This window comes from Lissotriton vulgaris, chromosome 6, assembly GCF_964263255.1.
Source record: "Lissotriton vulgaris chromosome 6, aLisVul1.2, whole genome shotgun sequence".
In the NCBI taxonomy this organism is placed as follows: Eukaryota; Metazoa; Chordata; class Amphibia; order Caudata; family Salamandridae; genus Lissotriton; species Lissotriton vulgaris.
Window position 1 is genome coordinate 477,909,999 of NC_141694.1, and position 17,000 is coordinate 477,926,998.

The following is a 17,000-nucleotide window of genomic DNA, read 5'->3' on the forward strand; positions in this document are numbered from 1 at the left end:
ATCTTCGTAATCCCAAGACTCGCAGTGCACTTGTAAAGGCATTGGAACATTATTTCCGGGAAAATTAGGGTTCTGTTTCTTCCTCGATATCGCTGTCAGAGGCTTTCAAGACAGTACTTAGGGGTCAAGCTCTCTCTTTAATTACTGGTATTAAAAAACAGAAGGACGAGGATGTGGTGAGGATAGAGACGGAGATAGCTGATTTGGAATTGGAATTGGAGCAAGAGATCACCCGCTCTAGATTGCATGTCCTGCAATTGAAAAAGCTGGAATATAGAACGTTGGTAACGGATGGTGCGAAGGCACTTAGTCGGGAACAACAGGGGCGTCTTTATGACGTTGGGGACAAGGCTGGTAAATTAATTGCATGGTTGGACAGGAAAGACCGAGCTGGTTGTGTTGTACCAGAAATTGAGACAGAGAGTGGGGTTTTGGTTACCGACCCGCAGGAGATAGTGGCATGCTTCCCTGATCACTTTCGCTCTGTGTACTCTTCCGTGTCGGATGGACCTGAGGAGGACTCATGTTTGTTGTTGCGTGATATTGAGCTCCCGTGTCTGTCTGAGGCTGACCGGGACCTTATGGACAGTAAGATCACTGCAGATGAGGTAGCGTTAGCAATGCGCTCCCTGAACTCTGGTAAAGCAATATGTCCCGACCGTCTCCCGATTGAGCTTTATAAGCTTCGCCCGGATAGGATTGCTCCGTATTTTAGAGACATGTTCCTGGAATCCCGGGATCGTGGTCTCCTCCCCCGTGATCAGAGATTGGCATCGATTGTGGTAATTCATAAGGAAGGGAAACCGAGGAATAGGTGTGCTTCGTATCAGTCGATCTCATTGTTTAATTCTGAACCTAAGATTCTTGCTAAATTGTTGGCTAATAGACTAATCAAGGTTATTAGCGATTTGGTTCACCCGGATCAATCTGGCTTTATCCCGCACAGGAATACGGCGCTGAACCTTAGACGCCTTCACGGGGCTCTTGCGAGGGTCTCGACGCTGCGTGAACCGGCCATTTTGGCGTCATTAGATGCCACAATGTCATTTGATACTATTGAATGGCCGTATCTGTGGGCGGTGCTAGCAAAATTTGGTTTCGGTTCGGATTTCATTAGCTGGGTGCGTCTTCTTTATGCAGACCCTCTTGCCCAGATAGTGGTTAATGGACGCGTCTCAGAGCCATTTTGTCTCAGGCGGGGCACTCGCCAGGGTTGCCCTCTGTCTCCTCTATTATTCGTGTTGGCCCTCGAGCCTCTCACGGCTTGGATCCGTTGGGAGCCCTCGATGAAGGGTATTAATTGGTCTCCACAGTTTGAAGATCGTATTTCATTATATGCAGACGACATCTTGCTGTATTTGACCTCCCCCAGGAAATCTTTGATAGTACTCTGTGATGTTCTGACCTCCTTCGGTAGAAACTCTGGCTTGGTCATTAACTGGGCGAAATCCTATCTGTACGTTCTTAGTGGTGAGACACAGATCCTACCGCGTAACTGTCCTATCCAAATAGCACAAGAGGGGTTCAAGTATCTTGGAATTTATGTTTTGATGGACCCCGTTGTTCGATACGAAAGGAACCTTCTCCCTCCTTTGACTCGGCTAAAGCGAGATGTTGCGGGCTGGCGGAAACTCCCTTTGTCGACGCTTGGGCGAGCGGCCATTTCAAAATGATGTCGCTCCCTCGTTTTCTGTATGCCCTTCAGAACATGCTTGATATCGTCCCAGCTAGTTACTTTCGTGTGGTGGAGGGTCTACAAAGGAAACTGTTGTGGGATGGAAGACCGCGGATCGCGCTGGCTAAATTAACGCTCCCTTGGTAAGATGGGGCATCGCTCTCCCTGATATTAAGAGATATTACTAGGCTTCGCAGTTGGGAGCCATCAATCACGGTATGTACAGCCCTGAGTTAAACCCTGGTTTCGCCATGGATAGGTGGCTACTTCCTGGGGGCAATTATTATAGAGCGTTGTACACTAAATCTGTGGTGAAGGCTTTGACGGGGCCAACCAAAACGGCTGTGCGGATCTGGAGCGACGCTACCAGTTCGTTAGGGTGGAAGGACCGTCTGACTTTGGCTACCCAGCTTTTCGGCTCTGATAAGTTTGGTAAACTGTGGAACACTAAAGGGTTCGACAAGTGGGATCTCATTGGCATCTCCAAGGTGGGAGACCTATGGGTGAAGGGACAGGTGAAATCATTTGCGGACTTACAGACCGAGTTTGAATTGGGAGGGACGTAATACTTACGTTATGCTCAGGTCCGGCATGCGCTAATGTCTGTTTTCCCGGAGAGGGAGGTGATGCCGGAGTCTACCCCGTTAGAGGATCGTATCTTGGATGGCCATATGCCTGATAGTACCATTTCCCTGGTGTACAAGAAACTGATCAATCACAGGGCGGACCTTCTATCGCAACTGCGTGATCAGTGGACCCATGACGGCCTTGAGCTTCACGATGATGACTGGCAGTCTGCGATCTCCTCGCCGAAGGAGGTCGCGATTCCAGCACGACTGAGACTAGTCCAGCTCAAAATAGTACATAGAAATGAAAAAAATTGCATTTGTATAGCGCATAACCGCCCTGGGGCCTCGCAGCGCTTGAAGATAAAATGGTTTTAGCGCAGGCTCGGGGCAGATCAGAGAGATTTAGCAAACCGGGTCCATATCACGGGTCCCGTCTGGTCAGGATGGGTTTTTCTGAGTAGGGTCTGTGCCAGCTGGGTTGCGGTCCGTTGGGGACGTTCCTCCATATTATCTGGGAATGTTGGGAAGTGTTTCACTATTGGAGTAGGATCCATGAGGTGATGCAGGAGGTTATGGGTTGGGCTCTCTTACCTGAGGCCAGACGATGTTTGTTGAATGTTTGGGAGCCCACTGATCATAATGTGGCACAGACTCAATGGGTGACTCTAGGGGCCATGATTGCCAAACGGAACATTGCACAGTGGTGGGGGTCCCAGAGGCCTCCTACTCTTGAGCTGTGGGTAGAAAACATGGATTGGTGCATGTTCCTGGAGAAAACGGTGTACTTGGCTCGGGGTCGCCCTCAGAAATGGCATAAAGTGTGGGGCCCTTGGAATCGATATAGAGGGGACATATGCGTACCACCTGTGGCTACGGTCCTTGATGTCCTGCTTTCCCCCTGACCCCTTATTGTTTACTGATAATTTTCGTAGGATTTCTGTGTTCTCTTCTCCTCCCCCCTACCCCCGTCAATACATTGTTTATTGTAATATTTGATGATATGATGCTCAGCCCTCTGGAGTCCTTACATTCCTATGTTTTGTATGTGCCTTGCTTTGTTTTTTCTTCAATAAAAAGAAATATAAAAAAAAAGAACAGTGTTACTGCCGCCGCTTGCTGGAAGGAAGGAGAACAGGTTTGTATCTATCGACCTGGTAAAACCACACCCTGTGCCAATAATAAGTAGTAGGCCCAGTGGACTCCAAAGATGTAGCAGAAGACCAAATCTTGCTACTATCCAAGAGGTTCAAACTGAGAGACTCAACACCTTTGAAGAATCTGCAGTGAGAAAAGAAGGACTAAGCAATAAAGCTATGGAACTTGTGCCTCTTGAGACCCAAATAATAGTTCGTCAAGATACACCTGTCTACAATGATGTTGCATCTGACTATTCTAATATGACAAAAGATCCGGTAGCTCCAGTGAGTTAAAAAAAATCCTGATGCAATATCTACAATTGACAGAACTGCCTCTGGCTATTTCCTTAACTTTGATACGTTTTCTGAGGATCCCAGTGAGCCTGAAACGACGCCAACAAATAAAACTTTTAAAGATCGAGTAACAGAACTATTTCAGCATCTTGAAAAAACTTATCTGGTTTCACCATGGGTTGAATTTTGGATTATGCTAGGCGTACTTTTTCTCCTACTTTGGCTAATCTTGGTATTAACTTTGGGGATGCTGATAAATGGAAAATATAGTAAAATGGACACAGCAAGTAAGAACATCAACTTACTCCTGAAGCCTCACAAATCATCTCATCGTGAGCAAAGAGACTTGACATCAGTGAACATCACAGCCATCCCTATACCTGGAGTTATAGCATGGGACAGAACTAATTATGACATCTTTGGCCCTGCAGAGCTGTTGAAGGTTCCACATCAATTCAAGATTTCCTTGAGTGACTTTGTTTCACCCAGCACATTTTCTGATGATTGGGACTTTGAGACTGTTAATAATATGATGTCAGACTTAGAGATGTCTGCAAAATTTACAAAACATGAATACTTAGAAGGTTCATCGGATTATGCACAAATTTATTATTATAATCACTATGGTCATCAGTACTTGCACAAATCTGCAAACCCAAGAAATGTTTATACTTTGAAACAATGGGAACTTTGTCCAACGCCTCCAAAGGGTAGCTCAAAAACATTCTATGATAAGTTTCCATATTTCTCAGGTTTTAATGTCTCAAATACAGAAACATTTTACTTTAAAAATGTTAATAAGACAGGAATGAAAAGTATGTTGACTAATACAAAGCAAATGTATTCTGCAACCTTTTATGCCCAGCTGTCCACATTAGGTTTCGACTTTTGGAGTGGCAACATAGAAACAAAAACTGTCTGGGGCTCAAGACGAGCCTGCATTATTCCAGAACAAATAATATTTTTGAACAGCACTGTTCAACAGACATCCTGTCTTGGCCTGGCCAAGATAAAAGATTTAAACAAACCGTTTATACCTACACCTACATCTACATCTGATAGCAAAAAGTCTTCAGAAGGAGGGGTTGATGCAAAAACTATTTTACTTAAAAAAAGAACTGATCCTGATTGGAAGAAATGGTTAATCTGGCCCACAGACATGAATAACTGTCAAGATTGATTCCTGAACAAGACACAAGGGTTTACACTCACTAGGCCGGATCCAAGATATGTCCAGAGACAACAGCCAGGGATAGAACCAACATACAGTGTTGGAAAACTGTGCCTTGAATGGCTACAAAAATCTATACTTACAGAGGTTAAAAAAACATGTATCTTTACTTAAAGATGGCGTTGATTTAAGGTACTACTTACAAGGTCATGCGAAACGACGTCACAAACGTTTCATATAAGCAGGTATATACGCCATTTATAATGAAGCTTGAAAAGCAACACAGGCAGAGACTGCAGAACGAATACGAGAAATTGATCGTATTATTTCGAGAAAGCACTCTCTGTAGTTGACAGTGGGTTAACGACTCTGTCATCCAGAATTTATTCTTTGGACAGCATAGTATCCTTTGCCATAGACATAATGGAGAAGGACTTGCTCATGCTACAGCATGGACAGTCACAATTTCGTTCTATGATGCTTTTAGGCTGGACGTTATAAAATCTTCATTCTGGATATGTGCCATGGCGTCTAATCAACACCACGTCATTGTTTTCTGTATTTAACCTTACAGATAAACACATCACTCTGGCACAAAGAGGAGCAGACTATACAATGCTGAGCATTGAAAAACGGGAGAGATTACCATTAACTGTTTCAGAAAAACCTGCAACAGAATGGCTAATACACAGGATAATCACTCTGCCTGTCACAATTTTGAATTTGCAATACTGTTTAAAACATATACCAGTTGCCGTGTATGAAAGGTTGGGTAAGGAATACATAAAGTCAACCTGGGAATTACCATACACACACAGATGTTCTAGTGGGGGAAAATAAGTATTTCTTAGTGGTACAAACTGCAAAAGCGCACTAAGCGGTACACTTTTATGTCAGGGTATTAATTTACATGGAGCCTGCGATGGTTCTTCGACCAATTCATCCTGCCACCTGCAAGGTTCTCCAGCTGCAGTGATTGATCCAATTTTTAGGCAGCTTTCTAAGGGAAGCTATATAATGTTGAATGATCACAGCTGCTGTGTCATGTTGCCAGGAATAGCCTATCTCGTGACTGTGTCAGCCGGGGTCACTTGTTGTATGCAAGTATTGTTTCCTAAAGCAAAGACAGACAGGGAGTCGCCTTTATGGCCTTCACTGAACATCTCTTCTATTCGAATTGATACTTTAAGCAGAATGAAAGCCATTCTTTTAGAAAAAACAATGCCACTGACCTCGTCCAAAGAGATGTATGAACTTCAAGTTGCAAGGTCCTCTGCAGAGATACATGCCCTTTTATCCACAAACTGCCCCGTACATTTCGAAGAAATGTTAGGTCATATCTTAAACATGTCTGATACCATATGGTATTGAACATGTATTTAAGACAGTTTTTTCGGGACTGTTAGCACCTTTTGAAGCAGTTCTCAGCATTTTTCCAAACTTCGTGCACTCTGTGTTCAGCAGCCTGCCTCTCATTTTGGGACTCGTAGCAGGAATACTATTCTTATTCCTTCTGCTCCAATATGGCAAGTCCGGTCCGCAGCGACTCCCAGATTACCATCGAGAACACTCTCCTGGCAATGAAGTGTTGTGAGCGCATGATACAGATTGTGGGCCTAGCACGTTTAAGAGCCCTGAACACCACGTGGTTCCTATTATTTAGACCAATCTGGCAAGATTGCATCTTACCTGTACTACGATGCCTGCTATGTGGAAAGGAATGCTTGTTGGACATCTGTCTAACTCCTCCATCAGCACTGCTAACGGATGTTTATACCTTGCTTTGTTCAGTAAGGGCCCATGCATTGTGTTGGCGCAAACGGCTACCAATCCTGATGACGGCATTCATTGAGGTCTCACAGACGAAATCTGCTGACGTGAGATACGTGAATCGACAGGCACACAGGTACCATCTCCGACGAACATTGCTAATGTGTCTAACGCTGACGGCGATGCTTCACATTTTTGTGCTATCGGCTTACTTAATGAAGTGGTCCAACTTTCACCTACTGTGGTAGACGATTTCTTTGCCAGCTTAGAAGATTTGATGTTTTCTCCAAACAATGATATTGATTTTTGAAGTTAGCACACAGCGTACTCTGTATTCGGCCTTCACTTTTCAAAACAAAACTTCCAACTTTAAGAACTCTATTTTTCTGCAATTTGACTTTTTCCTAAAATTGAGTTTCTTTTTTGGCACAAAGTAATCTGCTTAAAGTAGAACTATTCTTAGAGAACAAGAATTCTTAGAAAGCACTTCCAACTGACAATATTTGACCTTGTCCACAACCTAAACAGTTTATATATTTTGTCATAGAATGGTCTCAACCTTTTTTCTGTATTCAAGAGCCATTTCATAAATGGTATTTCTTGACTCATTTTGATAAGCATTTTTCCAATTTCACACTACATGCTTTGAATGAAAATATTGCTTTTCAAATACGTACAGCACAAATGCTTATCTTTCGTGTACAACCATTTTGAATGCATTTTATGTATTTTTGGGAGGGATTTTTACACACCATGCTTTAGATATGTTTAAAATGCTTAGAAATTAGTAGTATCGAACATAATAAAGTGGAGTGGATGCTGTGTATCATTTTAGAATCCAAACGTAATTTACTGATTCATGCCCTTATATAGGTATAATTCACATTGCCCTTATATAGACATAGAAATCCTACCCATATTTACACATAACCCATCCAGTCCAAATGCAGGCATGGCTACTTCCACTTGTTCTAAAAAGCCACAACGATTTCTTGGAAAACTCGGCTTCAGCAGTCAGGGACATCCCCTTGCTTGAATATTGATTTGTCCTAGAAATCATGGAGTTTTCAAAGAACTACCATTCCCTTGGGGTTCTTTGATGACGTTATTATGTCCAACTTCATTTCAAACTCGGCACCTTTAAGGTATAAATATGCCTACACTTGCCCTAGCAAACACACGGTGGTACGGAGCAGTTCAACTATCTACTTGCCCGACGCAGCTCGCTACAGCAAGTGCCGAAGGAAGCAGACCCTCCAGCTGACGCACTGATCAAGAGGCTGTATTTCTCCCGGTGTTTCCAAGCTCCCCTCGTGGGGTGTTGGGAAATTGAGTTTACTGAGACAGAGATACCAGAACTCCTTCATTCTAAAACCAAGGTACCGAGCTGATTAGACCCTAAGAGAAATCTTGGTTAGATTATTGGCAAATAAAAACTAAACCTATGCTACACCTCCCTTACTTCTTCCCTCGTACTAGACTTCGGTTAGGTACATCGAGGTAAGCGTATTTTAGAAGCACCAGTTGAGTACTTTTAGCTTTGTTATATATGTATGTATTTATCTATGGTTTAGAAACCATAAATTGCTTTTACAGTATTATTTTATAATACTCTTCTTACTGTACGCATTATACTTTGCAACCAGTATTACAATTGTAGCAGTTCACTTTACTTGCATGAGAAAGAAGACTGTTCAATAAACCCTTTTATTGAAAGCGCCCGTCTCTCTCTTTCTCTGTACCTCAGATGAAACAAAGTATGCACGATTGATTGAGTAAAATATCTATCTATTGTTTTCACGACTCTGAAGATCAGTTTTTTTTCTTGGAGAAACAAAGTTGTCATGTTTATGCGGTTGTCAGAAACTAATCCCTTCTTGTGAATTTGAGAAAGTTTCTAGTGACCTCTGAGCTAGCTAGCACTCACAATTAAGTCTAATATATTCAATAGAGACCTAGTAGACATAAGTATTACGTAAAATCTATAGGATATATGAATCCAATGCGCAGAGCCTATTGGAAATATAGGAACTACACTGCAGTGCTCTCATTTTGGTCCAGACAGTGTGTGTCTTGCACCTATTTAATTTCATATAGAAACTGAAAAGTGCCATGCCATTGAAGGAAGATGGGTGACCTTCCAACGGACAGTTAATTGTCAAATCATAGGAAAGTCAGAAAAAACTATAATAGCATTGCGCACCATTGGAGAGAAATACGGCCTGCCACCATGCTTTACAGTTGTGGTCAATAGAAATGAATTGTGGGCGTGCCGACAGTGTCTTAGTCTCATAACAACTCAATGGCGAAAAGGCTTCTCTGCTGACTTCAAAGGTATAAAAAGTGCAATAAACACACAAAAGGAAGGAAAAAAAGTCCACAAAGAAACAGTGAGAAATTGCTATTAATCAACGAACGGAAAGTAAACCGGAAATCCCTAATCACTAAGCGTGGGCGTAAAATCCGTTTCGCGGGTGAAATTGCGGATTTTTGACGATTTTGCGATTCGCGAATCGCGCAAATTTACCCAATAATCCGCAAATTAGCAAGCAACAAATTATTTTGCTTGGTCGCGCTTGAAAAATACAATATCGCGCGCGCGACGTTGTCTTACCGTGATTCTGAGTCCGCCGAGTTGTTTTTCTTCAGGTTTTGCGTGTGCGGCGCCATTTTCGATCTTGCTGCGTGATCGCGCGAGAGTTTTTCGAACGCAATTACGTTATCGCGGTTTGCCAACTTGCACAAAGAGAGTTTGACAACGCGAGTATGTCATAAAAGCCCGCGACGGCGCGCAGCTGACTTCCGGCGGGGGATTCGAAAAGCTCGCGTTCCCGAAATTGCAAAAATTGCAATTCTGCACAAGAAATCCACCACAGGAAGCATGAACCTTGTGAAAATGATGATTTTGATCAGAATAACTCCTCAGATTGACAATTGACAGCACTTTTTGGTGCAGGAGTCCATTTTTTGGGGTGGGGTGGGAGGAAGGAAGTGCCTCAGAGTCTCCAACTTCCTGTTCCTGTCCAGCAGGCTCCTCCCAGTGCTTTGTGCATGTACTGGTCACTTTTCATTTGGCTGTTGAGCTAGAAGGATTACTTTCTGTGACTGCTGCTGGATTTGTATTTGAGGACTTTTTGGAGTTTGGAGTTTGGATCACTTTTGGACTTGAGATTTTACAAGTAAGTTGGTGTTGTTTGTTTGGGGCATTGCAGTTGAGGCAACTACAGTTCTAAAACTTTTTTCACAACTTTAAGAAAATGTATATGTGGTGGGTAGCCACAGTATCTAGTAGGCCAAGGGTTAGTCATGGGTGCATGATACAACTGTTTATGTGATTTGTTTTTTAACTTAATTGAATGAATGAATGAATGAATGAAGGGTTTCTTGTAACGCGCATACTTAGCCCGTGGGCGTCAAGGCGCCTTTCTCATTTATGTCATGGAATTTTAGCTCACTGCTATATGTTGATTTTTAAGAAAAAGTTTGGGGTGCCTGTAAAGCCTCACTAGCCAGTAGGCCCAGGTGTAGTGAGTGGCGCATGGGCCTAGTCTTTCTGTGGGGTGTCTTGAATTTAAACATCATTGAGGGCATGGATGGCATGGGATTGTGGTGATTTTTGAGTGTTTTCGACTTTTTGGGGTGGTGTTGGGGCCTGGCCATGTGGGTGGGGACCATTTTGAGGCCTGGTACAAGCAGGGCCTGGCCATGTGGTGGGGGTCAAGGGGCCATTTTTAAGCCAGGCAGTGTGCTCAGGCCTGCACCCAGTTTGCCTTGCTTTCAACCATTATGCCCAGGGGTACTCAGTGGTGCATGGGCCTAGTCTTTCTCTGGGGTGTCTTGAATGTAAACATCATGGATGGCATGGGATTGTGGTGATTTTTGAGTGTTTTTTTACTTTTTGGGGTGGTGTTGGGGCCTGGCCATGTGGGTGTGGGCCATTTTGAGGCCTGGGACAGGCAGGGCCTGGCCATGTGGTGGGGTCAAGGGGCCATTTTTAAGCCAGACAGTGTGCTGAGGCCTGCACCCAGTTTGCCTTGCTTTCAACCATTATGCCCAGGGGTACTCAGTGGTGCATGGGCCTAGTCTTTCTCTGGGGTGTCTTGAATTTAAACATCTTTGAGGGCATGGATGGCATGGGATTGTGGTGATTTATGAGTGTTTTTCGACTTTTGGGGTGGTGTTGGGGCCTGGCCATGAGGATGGGGGCCATTTTTGCGGCCTGGGATAGGCAGGGCCTGGCCATGTGGTGGGGGGTCAAGGGGCCATTTTTAAGCCAGGCTGTGTGCTCAGGCCGGCACCCAGTTTGCCTTGCTTTCAACCATTATGCCCAGGGGTACTCAGTGGTGCATGGGCCTAGTCTTTCTCTGGGGTGTCTTGAATTTAAACATCATTGAGGGCACGGATGGCATCGGATTGTGGTGATTTCTGAGTGTTTTTTTTACTTTTGGGGTGGTGTTGGGGCCTGGCCATGTGGGTGGGGGCCTTTTTGAGGCCTGGGACAGGCAGGGCCTGGCCATGTGGTGGGGGTCAAGGGGCCATTTTGAAGCCAGGCAGTGTACTCAGGCCTGAACCCACTTTGCCTTGCTTTCAACCATTATACCCAGGGGTACTCGGTGGTGCATGGGCCTAGTCTTTCTCTGGGGTGTCTTGAATTTAAACATCATTGAGGGCATGGATGGCATGGGATTGTGGTGATTTTTGAGTGTTTTTCGACTTTTTGGGGTGGTGTTGGGGCATGGCCATGTGGGTGGGGGCCATTTCGAGGCCTGGTACAGGCAGGGCCTGGCCATGTGGTGGAGGTCAAGGGGCCATTTTTAAGCCTGCAGTGTGCTCAGACCTGCACCCAGTTTGCCATGCTTTCAACCATTATACCCAGGGGTACTCAGTGGTGCATGGGCCTAGTCTTTCTCTGGGGTGTCTTGAATTTAAATATCATGGATGGCATGGGATTGTGGTGATTTTTGAGTGCTTTTTTACTTTTTGGGGTGGTGTTGGGGCCTGGCCATGTGGGTGGGGGCCATTTTGCGGCCTGGGACAGGCAGGGCCTGGCCATGTGGTGGGGGTCAAGGGGCCATTTTTAAGCCAGACAGTGTGCTCAGGCCTGCACCCAGTTTGCCTTGCTTTCAACCATTATGCCCAGGGGTACTCAGTGGTGCATGGGCCTAGTCTTTCTCTGGGGTGTCTTGAATTTAAACATCATTGAGGGCATGGATGGCATGGGATTGTGGTGATTTCTGAGTGTTTTTCGATTTTTTGGGGTGGTGTTGGGGCCTGGCCATGTGGGTAGGGGCCATTTTGAGGCCTGGGATAGGCAGGGCCTGGCCATGTGGTGGGGGTCAAGGGGCCATTTTGAAGCCAGGCAGTGTGCTGAGGCCTGCACCCACTTTGACTTGCTTTCAACCATTATGCACAGGGGTACTCAGTGGTGCATGGGCCTAGTCTTTCTCTGGAGTGTCTTGAATTTAGACATCATTGAGGGCATGGATGGCATGGGATTGTGGGGATTTTTGAGTGTTTTTCGACTTTTTGGGGTGTATAACTGATGTTCCTCTGGCTTCCATTGCTTTTAGGTGCACAAGAGAACCACCAGTGCCAGGAGGAAGTCCTGCAGCGGTGTGTGCAGCACAACGTCACGTGACGTCACGTGTGGCCACAGACAAGACAACTCTGCAACTCGTGCAACTGCGGCCTGCTGTTCTGACATCTCAAGAAGATGGCCCCAAAGAAATTTGTCCGTAGCGCCTCAGCGAAAAAAGTCACCAGTTCCACTGCCAGTAAGAAGGAGCAGAAGAAGCAAGTTGCACCTTTTTTGGGGAAAAAACTATGCCTGCAGCAGCAGCAGTGTCCGCCGGAGACCAAGCTGGAAGCAGCACCTCCGCTTCATTGGGCTCAGTGCCACCACGCCAAGTTAGGTCCAAGACCACCATGAGTGCTGCTGCGGCAGCCGCTTTGGTTGCCGGTTGTTGAATCACCATCGACCAGTGATCTTGGCTCATCACAAGAAAGTACCATCCAATCAACGCCGGGTGTAACTCAGCTGACGAGTGTTCAACAACCACATCCACAAACACAGGTGCAAGTAATACTAGCGCAAGTACATGGGCAAGGAGAGGCGCAAGTACAGCCGCAAGGAGAGGCGCAAGTAGAGGCGCAAGTACAGCCGCAAGGAGAGGCGCATGTACAGGTGCATGGAGAGGTGCAACTAGACGTTCATGGAGCAGCACAACTGCCTACAACGCTTGTTCCGCATATGGAAAGTAACAACCTGGGCAATTACAATTAGCTTGTCATATAGAAAATCCACAGATATTTTTTCTATATGACAAGCTATTTGTAATTGCCTAGGTTGTTACTTTTCATATGCTGTTTGTCCCTGACCTAGGAATTATTAGAATTTGTTTATTCAGGGGGTCCTTGATACATATATTCATTACAACGCTTGTTCCTCCAGAAGTAGGGGCACATCAGGAAATTGCTATTCAAGAGGAGGTATCCGAGGAAGCCACTCCTCCTGATGATGATTATCCATTGTCTTCCAGATCCCCAGCAAGAAAAAGGTCAAGGAGGGATACTAAAAGTTCTTCTTCAAGCCCCCTTCCTTCTGATGATGCTGATGTTGATTGGAACCCACCAATGCAGTCTGAGAGTGAGTCACCCCATGATGAGCCGACAAAGGTAGCTAAGCCTAAAAGGAAGGCTCCCGCAAAGCTTCCACTTATGGGTGATGACGACGAACAAGAAGTGGTATCTTCTGCTGCTGATGAACAGTCTGACAATGATGACCCAGTCATCACAGTCGTTACTCCAGCCCCAGCAGGCATGCAGCAGACAGACATTTTAACCCTAGCCCGAATGGCAGCTGAGCGGGATATGGGCGGCGTGGCACTGGTACCACCAGCATTAACTACAACACCAACACGACCTACAGCTGCCATCTTTTTTAGTCAGAAGGGCCGGCATGGACCTCCATCCAGCTCAACCTCAAGTAGTGGTGCTTTAAGTGAACAACAGAAACAAATTCAGCCACGCCCATCCTCCACTTCATCTGGCATTGAAAGTCAAAGTAGCACCTCCACCACCAGCAGACATCACCAGTCCGCAGTTTGGGACTTCTTTACTGTTAGCGCAAAGGCGGAAAACGTGGTAGTTTGTTCAATTTGTAAAACATCAGTTAGTCGGGGTAAGCTTGGTACCAACTATGGTACCGGAGGCCAGAGAGGTCATCTCAAGTTACACCACCCTATCCAGTAGGAAGCACACATGAGGAAGATCGAGGAAGCCAAAAGAAAAAAAAATCAAAATGTATCCCTTGATATTGAATCTGATGATGACGAGAATCTGATTATGCAGGGGGGAAGTGAAGAAGCGACAGACATTTTATCTGGTACACCCAGTACCCCTGGCAGCAGCACTGCAGTGGTATCGCCCACACCCTCTACCCCTGCAACATCTACGAGTCACACTAAGAGTGTTGGAGAGACACCAATGCGAAAAACTACATCAATGGGCCTAACTGGTTTGAAGAGGTCATCATCATCATCATCACGTAAAATGATCCAGCCCACCATTAGCAGAATGTTCTGGTCGGAGGCGCCATTTGAACGCAACCACCCAACGGTACGTTTGTAAAATGCGAAGCTGGCTAAAATGCTAGCGCTGGACCTTCTCCCTTTTTCTTTTGTGGAAGAGGTGGGGTTTCTAGAATTAGTGGCAACAGTCTGCCCTAAATGAAAGGTTCCTAGCCGGTCCTATTTTGCCAGAGTTGCGGTTCCAGCACTACATCAAGATGTGCTGGAGGTGATTGGGGCAGCTTTGCAGAAGAGTGCTGTTCGCAATATCCACTTGACAACCGACATGTGGACCAGTTGCCAAGCCCTTGATTACATGTGCATCACTGCACACTGGGTCTCTTTTGCAGGGTCTTTTGCAGGGGTTAGAGACAATTCAAGTACAGTTGCTGACCTGGACACAGCTTTTCAAGCTTCTTGGAAACATGCAACATTAGCCATGTTTGCCATGGAAAAAAGTCATACTGCAAAAAACATTTTGGATGAGTTTAAAAGTAGGGTCTCTGAATGGCTGCAAACAAGAAATCGCATAGTTGGTTATGTTTCCACGTATAATGGCAGTAATATAGTTAGGGCCATGCAGGACGGTGACTATTTCAGAGTGCCGTGTTTGGCGCACTGTATAAACCTGGTTGTTCAACATTTCTTGAAAAATTAAAACCAGGTCAAGAAGTTACTGACCACCTGCCGAAGAATCTGCACACATTTCAGCCATTCTTTTAAGGCCCGGAAGGAACTGAGGAGCATTCAATATTTACGTAAAGTGCCTGTCAAAGGACTCATCCAGGAGGTGGCAAAGCGTTGGAACTCAACCTTTTACATGCTTGAGTGTCTGTTTGAGCAGTGCATGGTAATCAATGACTATATCTTTACAGTAGGTTCTACTTTTAATGACTTGAGGCTAGAGTCGGAGGAATGGCAGCTAGTTTAAAGCCTGACAGACATGCTTCATCCTTTTGAGGTCTTCACACGTGAAGTCAGCAGGGAGGACTGTTCTTTGAGCAAAGCTATCCCATTGTTGCGCATGCTGGAGCACCAACTGAAGGCGGTGTCTTCAACGTTGAGAGATGATGGTGGAAAGCAAGCTGCATATGTGTTGGCGGAGAACTTATTAAGCCGTCTAGTTGCCAATGAAAGGCTTCAAAAGATACATACAGAACAACATTACATTTGTGCCACTATTCTGGATCCACGGTACAAAAAGGCAGTGGCCAGCAAAGCATTCATTCCTTTTGATGAGGCAGATGTTTCAAAGTACAAACATTGGATAGCTGTGTCAGCCAGACGGTTCGAAAAAGATCGGCAGAGAATTCAAGGAGCCGTCAGAAATCCAACTGAATCAGCAGGCGATCCAGCGTCAAGTTCCACTTCTGAATCTGTGGCCGAAGGGAGTCACTTTCCCTCACAGCCGTTAACGACACCAGCAGCAACCCTATCATCATCCTCACCTGCACCAGGCCCAGCCATAATATTGTCGGAAGCAGATTGGCTAACTCATCAAGGGTTTGTTCGTTCCAGTGCTGAGAAGGCCACAGATGGTACGCAAAGTTGAGCAACCGTGGAGAACCTTGAGTTGATGGTGCAGGCCTATCTGGATGAGCCAACACAGGTCTTTGTTCATACGAACCCATTGCTGTATTGGTACAGGAAAATGGCTCTATGGCCACTGATCCCCAACCTGGCTCTAAATTATTTGTCTTGCCCACTTGCAAGTGTGTCTTCTGAACGTGTTTTCAGTGCTGCTGGTGCCATTGTAACTTCAAAAAGGTCCCGCCTCTCGGCCAAAAATGTGGACAGGTTAACACTGATCAAGATGAATCAGCACTTGATACCACCAGATTACAAGGTACGTGAATGCACGCAGGAAGAAGAGGACACAGACTTAGGTGACAGAAGTTCTTCTCTGTTACCTGACCTACTCCCGTCTCAAATCAGGGAGTTGGAGGACGAGCTCTACTTCCCTGACACCTAGCCCTGAAAATGACTTCCTTTTTTTGTCCTTATTCACTTTTATTCCTGTGTGTCTTTCTTTGTTTTGCAACTTTTACCACAACAAAACTCTAATCACCTAATCACAACAAGTCCATCAACAGCACTATCTTCATATTATATTCCTTATTGATTTGAAGGTGCCTCAGTCTGCATTCCTGAGGTTCACAAGTTCACAACTTAATCATGCTCCTTTATACTCCTCCTCCAGACTCCCCCTATCCATTTCCCTCAGCGTTTAGGCCCTGTTCTGTCCCTGTCCTCAGCTGCCCAGCAAGTAGTGGGCAGCAGCTACATTTAGGTTTAGGTGCAGTGGCGCAATCTGGACTTTGATGTAAGTTCTGTGCTAAGGTAATTTCTGCGAATTCTCCTGTGCTGCACCTCTGAATGTGTTTTGATGCATCATGTGCCTTGTTCTTACACCTGTGAATGTGTTGTTTATGCATCATGTGTTCTCCTGTGCTGCACCTCTGAATGTGTTTTATGCATCATGTGCCTTGTTCTTACACCGCTGAATGTATGTTTATGCATCATGTGTTTTGTTCCCAGGCCAATACCCCTAAATGTTCGGTGATATTTAGTTGGTTATTTTCCCCTAGTTCAGGTGCTCCCTGTGAGGTCCTGGTTCCCTGCGTAATATTCTCCTAAGGTGGTTAGGGTTGCGTAGGTGGTACTTACCGGTTACCAGTAGTTACTGGTTGTGTGCTAAAGGGATTTATACTCTATGTTCTAAGTGCTAATTCTAACAGTATTTCTAGTTATAAAAGTGCTGATTCCTGACAGTGGTACAGGTGGCCCTGTCTTGTACATATCCCCTGTAAATTCTGC